The sequence below is a fragment of the Podarcis vaucheri genome, assembly GCF_965113315.1.
Source record: "Podarcis vaucheri genome assembly, chromosome: 5".
NCBI classification, from domain to species: Eukaryota; Metazoa; Chordata; class Lepidosauria; order Squamata; family Lacertidae; genus Podarcis; species Podarcis vaucheri.
The window spans coordinates 32,130,314-32,136,590 of record NC_138763.1 but is presented as its reverse complement, the minus strand read 5'-3'; the positions used below and the strand labels follow the sequence as shown (position 1 = coordinate 32,136,590).

At 40.5% G+C, this 6,277-nt stretch overlaps 1 long non-coding RNA gene across 1 annotated transcript; it reads right to left on the bottom strand.

Annotated features, from left to right (window-relative positions):
* Positions 1 to 1,166: 1,166 nt before the first annotated feature.
* Positions 1,167 to 6,001, bottom strand: LOC309532041. Its single transcript, XR_014219541.1, has 2 exons — positions 2,738 to 6,001; positions 1,167 to 2,497 (listed from the first exon to the last, which is right to left on the bottom strand). It is a non-coding gene; the product is annotated as an uncharacterized lncRNA (long non-coding RNA).
* Positions 6,002 to 6,277: the final 276 nt, after the last annotated feature.

Here is a 6,277-nt window from a genome sequence, read left to right as displayed (position 1 = left end):
GCTTATGCTGTTTCTTCTGATAATATCAGCGTCTTTAACTGGCAGGATTAGTAAAATGTTAAGGCAGAAAATTGGTGTCTGTCTCCTTTTTCCCTCCCTTAGTTTTTTTCTGCTACCTTGTCAGTGAGTGGATTTTCCTAAATGTCCTTTTGGGCTAACCTGATTTTGAAGCCTCAAGTTTTTAAACCTGATTTATAAATCCTGTATAATGTTTCCATTCGTAACTTTTTGAAGTTTGGATATATAGAGGGAGAACTTGGCTATATACAAAATGATTAGTTTGGGGGCCTTTTTTTACGTAAATATTTAAATATTAAAGAGGTATCAATGTGAAATTATGTACAATGAAATGACTTATTGGTGAAAATCATTGTTGGCCAGAACACCAGATTATTTGTTGCTGTGCAATTGTTTTGTATAAAATTGCAAGAGAAATAGTCTGATATTCTGACTTATAAAGTAACAGCTGAAGTATGTGCCTGACAATTTCCTCCTACATATATATTTTATTTTTATCTGAAATAAGGAAAAATGGTCATGGCAAAGTGCTGTATATAAGCAGGCCTTCCTGCAAAACAAGGGTGAATGAGGCTTGAGTCATGCGAAGTATGTTCTAAGACAGCAGATGTGACACCTGTGAATAATCTGTTTAACAGACATAGTTCAATTTTGAAAATATATTGAGGCCATTTTATAAAGAAATTGACTTGTTAAAACTAGTGACAACTCAGTTTTAAATGAATTGCATTCTGATTGACAATGTCCTTTACTAAGATGGGACTTTTATGTGTGTTGGTTTTTATCTGCTTTACAATTCAGGCTGTTTCTCTTATTATTATTATTATGTGCGTATAAATCAGCAGTTACAGTCCAGTTCAGGTCTAGCTGAAGCCCAAATGTTTTAAGAACACAGTCGATTGCGACGTTCTCCTGCACAAGCCTAGCCAAAATGGATTTGAATTGCGTGTGTGTGTGTGTGTAGGGGGTTTGCACAAGATAAATTCATGGTGGATTGTGCTGTTGGAGAACATTTTCAAATGTACTGATGGTGATTTGTTTACTATTGTCTGTCTCAATGTCATGGGTGCTGATAGAAATGTCGTCTTCAATTATCCCATTGTTGGTACCTTACTCCTGAACGCAAGTTACTTGGGCATATAATTTGCTGTTTCGAAAGAAAACATTATTCCAGATTAACTGTATTTGAGATAATAACCTTGAGTCACATTTTTTTTTTTTTTGGTCATTGTTGTGCCCAAAATCTTCAGTTTGAAAGTGTGTTCCTTTGTGTGCTTCATTATAAGAACTACCATTGGGCTCCAGTACACATGCTCTGGTGTGTGCACAGATAACTGTAGAAGCAGAACAGGACGGACTGCAGAATTGGGGAAAGCAGTGTGCAGGCAATGGCATGGGCATGCTGTGCTTTTCCTGACATTGAAGTGGTGGCGCAGCCCCTGCTGAATCAGTTCTGTGTGGGCATCTGAGGGGTTAACTGGAGTTCCAGATTATTATGATGTGTTGAGAAAGTTTTAAGTGCCACATAAGATCTCAGTCTGGAAAACCTTTCAATATTTGGTTCATTTACAACCCCCCCCCCCAGCAATATTACAAATATAATTGCTATGGTCTACTTGAGAATATAGAAGATGTAGAGTAATTGATATCCAATTGTGACATCCCACAAATGAGATATCTCCTTCCTCTCCTCTTCCCTACAGCCCCCCTGTGCCCCCCCAATTCTACTTGGTTGGGTGATCCTCCAGAGCAGGTTGGGGGCTGGGAATGTGGGGGGGGGGCACATCTGCTGGTGCAACGGTTGATCTCTCCCATACACGAGTAAGTCTGATGTGTGGAAGAGGCTTTAATTTGAAAAGGTTTCTTTCCTATCAAATTACAAAAAACAGTGGCCTTGGACCTATATCTTGGCAGTAGGGCATTGGATATTCAGATTTTGGACACTATCTGGCCAGCATTAAGCACTTTAAAACCCATTGATGGAGAATGAAAGCTTGCTTCTCTCCCAGTGAAAACAATGGAGCTTACAAATGCTTAATTTTGGTTGAATCATGCCCATCCTATACTTGAAAAAAATCTGTGGCCACAGATTCTTAAAAAGCTTTAATTGGGGAGGCAAATTAACTATTGCATCTTAATTAGAAAAAAATTACAGAATGTGTATAGAGTGATATGTTCTCCTAATATATGGAGTTCTATTGCAAAGTGTCAGGTTGGTTTCTATAATTAAAATGAGTTGGCTCACTAATTGAAGATACTACTGCATTCCTTGGGAACTCAATTAATGCATTAGGACTTTGCATTTGGTTTATTCTTTTTATGTTATGAAACGAAATAGGCTGGTGGAGTTATCTAAATCTGCCTTCCCCAACCTGCTGTTCACCTGATTTTCTGGAGTACAACTCCCATCACCCCCCCCCCCCAGCCAGCAGGGCTAGCATGGTCCAACAATGCCTGGAAGGCACAAGGTTGGGGCAGCCTGATCTAAGCTAAGATACAAGATCCCACAGCTGCAAATGAGTAATTGAAGTTCATTTCTTTAATTTTCGAAATCACTTTGGATATCATTTTAAAAATTACGGTGTTTAAGTTGCCTTGGCCATGAAAACTCATTTGGAGAAATATAAGGTAGATGGGTGTTAAAAATATTTCTTTCCTCTTGAATTGCTCAATTTCACATTTATCTAGTTCCTCTATTGTGCTTAAAAACGTTACACACCTTCTTTAATAACAATGTGTGGGAATAGCATTTGTGACACAATCCAGAACTAAATCCATTGTTCTATTGAAATCAGTAGACTGATCAGTCCATTGAGTCCAGTGGGTCTGCTCTGAGAATGACAACGTTACATACTGCCCTCTGTTTTTTAGAAACATTAGATGACACATTTCTGGTTGTATGGGTTCAACCTTGTCATTAAAACTGATGGATTTTTAAAATCATTGCTAACATACCTCTGAGAATTGTCACAAATTAGTTTTCTGAGCATCGCTGTGCTCTCTTTATTGGAGAAATGTTGTATATGACAGCTATTGTTTGCAGTGAAGATACCAAATGGCCTAACATGTGGCTACATGGAATAGCTTATTATTTCCATTGAATGGTTTTCATGCTGGAGGGTTCTTTATGCTTTTTTAGATTCAGGTACTAAAGCAAAGAACCAAAGTGAAAAGACTATGGGCCATAAGTAGTCTTTGATCACCAAAATTAAAGGAGTGGGTTTTGGGGGGTTTGTTTTCAGCTTGTTTTTTGGCAGTCTCTTTTCTATTTTCCTTGTTTGTGCTGCAGTATCTTCTAGACTGTTGAACTGTGAGCATTCTTTTATCCCTCTGGCTGCATGCCATTGTGGCTTCTCTGTAGCAGGACCAGAAGTAAAAGTGAGCAGAGGCAGTAGGCCTTCCTTAGCAACCAGACCTGGAAACGCGGTTGTGTAGCTTCAGAACCTTAAGAGCCTTGCCATTTTTAAAAAAGCCATTGCATGGCAAATGTGTGCAAACATCTTTTTGAAAAAGAAAAGAGCTGCAGAGGAGAAGTCCTTGAGCTTTGGCCTTCAAGCAGTTTTCTGCTTGCCTCTATCACCACTTTTCTACCCACACAGCAAAAAGATATTTTGAAAAGCAGTTGAGTGAAGCAGTCCTGAATTAAAGAAATGGGCTCGAGTGAGACAGGGTTCAGCAATTCCTCCCGCTGCTTAAGAGTACAGCTCCCATAGCTGCTTCCCCACATTTTCCAAAATAGTAGGGAGATTGTTATGTAGCTGTGTGCTACTTTAGCTTTGACCCACAGGAACATTTGGGACCATTCGCTTCCTGTCCCAGTGAAGAGATGTAGTTTTGAAAGATGGATTTTAGCAGTAAATGTGATTAAGACTTACTGCTGCCAAGGGGGATCTACCTTCCCATAGGATTCCACATTGCTGTGGGATCTGGTGAATAATGTGACCACCTGCATGTGAGTGATTCTGTGGATCTTGCCAGCTTAAAACCACAAAGGTTCAAGCCACAAGAATGTGATTTCCACAGGACTGCAGATGTGGGAAGAGGTCCATAGTCATTCAAGATAGGAACTATGGGAAAATAGAATGAACTGTAAAAGTGCCACATTAAAAAAAAAAGTTCAGGGTTTAAAAAATCAATACATTTTGCCCCAGATACTGCATGTATTCTTGAACAAGGAGAAGCAAAGCTTCATGTGGAAATGATTGTAAAAGAAATTGCCCAAGCACTGCTTCCTGTCATTCATTTCACCAGGTCTTGTGATGGAGCCCCATGCAAACTCTATAGAAAAGAATAAAGCAGCAGTGATTGTACTCTTTTATGTCAGGAAACACTTTTTATGTGGTTTTACTGATGCTGCTGCTATTGCAGTTTACAATTAATACATCTATTTACCTCAAGGGGAAGCTGTCTTTTTAGCAGTAAAATAATTCGCTGAAGTTAAAGCTAAAAGCAGTGTGCAATTAAATCTCAAAATGAAGCCTACAAGTGTTCTCTGGGCTTTTGCTTTTTAGCAAAGATGAGAAAAAATGTATAGAGTTGAAATAAAAAACTTCCTTGAGCCTATAATGCTTGAGAATTTATGCAGCAAATTCAGCAGAATAGAAATCCTTAGAAAATAACTGTTGGCTGCAAAAATTCCACAAGCTGGGTTTTCTTTCTTCCTGCTTTAAGACTTCCACTTCACCCATTTGACTAATTTTTGAAATTTTTAAAGTAAATGTAATGTGTGTGTTCTTCTGGGCTTGTATGAAAATTGTTTGCATTTGTTGTCTTCTAAAGTGGCAAAAAGAGAGAACTGTTTTAAAAGGCTGTACACATATTAGACCAAGCTGAAAACATAACTGGATGACCAGTTGTTCATTGTACTAATTGATTATTTAATGTAAATTCATTCATCTTGGTTGTTATTCTGAACTGCCTGAAAATGTGTCTATCATAACTTGAGTTATATTGTATGAATTATTTATTTGTAATTGGACATTTACACTTCAAAAATAAAATTAAAATTGAGTTTCACAAGTTAATTTGCTTCCTGTTTTGTATTTTTCTAGAGAGTCACCCTGATGGGCCTTTAACCCTATTCCTTCATAGAATTAATGACAGTGCAAGCTTATATATTATATGCCTGCTCCATGGGAATTACCCCCAAGTAAGTGCATATACCAGCCTTTCTCAACCTTGGGTCCCTAGATGTCAAGATCCCGAGGCCTCCCTTTATGTTGAATAATAACACTTGGACATAGTATATTAGGGTAAATGGGCAAATTTGGGCCACAACTTTATTGGTTACAGAATGTGAGCGGTATTGGATTAGGCATTGGCATTAAACTGACTATATCTGAATCCTGCCCACCATGCAGGTAGTCCAGTAAAGGTCAACCACCAATAGGGGGAGCCCTGTTGATGTACATCAACTAAGAGCTCCCCCAGGGTCCCCGATGGGGTCGTGACATGACCCTAGCCCCTACCCGGGCTTCAGACAAGATCCACACCCCCGGATCCCTTTAACGAAATACCCTTAAAATGGAGGGGCAGGTGATGGCCACACCTCCCCTCTCCCAAACCAGGTTTTACCAATGCCTAACCGCCAAACCTTTCAAAAGTTGTGACGATTGCTACGAGGTAGGCGAAAGCCAAATGGCCAGTGCCAATTTGCCAAGTGGAAAAATTCCTACCAGGCCCCCTCAACAGGAGACCAACCGAGGTCCATACCAAGGCCAATATGTCGAACGCTTGAAGGGAGGGCGGGAGATCTGCAGAAGCCGGAACGAGAAGGGAGATCCCCTGACCACATGGCTGCTTAAAAGCACTAAGCCACGCCCTCCGGCCAGGGTCTCCCTAATGACACGAGGGCTTAGCAGGAGGCCACATGGCCTGTCCGCAACACCACCCCACCTGGAAGTGGAGCGGCCTTGTTGGACTACCATTCCCATCATCCCTGACTGCTGCCCCTGCTGGCTCTGGATGATGGGAGTTGTAGTCCAACAACATCTGAGGACCCAAAGTTGAGAAAGCCTGGAGTACTGTATATCATTGCAGCCAAACTCAGAATTGGGAATGCCTTCTTCAGTTGGAAGAGGAAGCAGTGTCTGCAACCCAGGACTAAAACGCTCACTTCTTTGATGCCTTTATGATGCGCCGGTGCTCCATGCCCCCTGTTCCTGTGACCTAGTCTGTCTTATGTGAACAGCAGCATCAGCAGTGGAAGGGAGAAACTGAGGTGTGCCTTGAGGCATCCTTATCTTGTACAGTGGTGCCC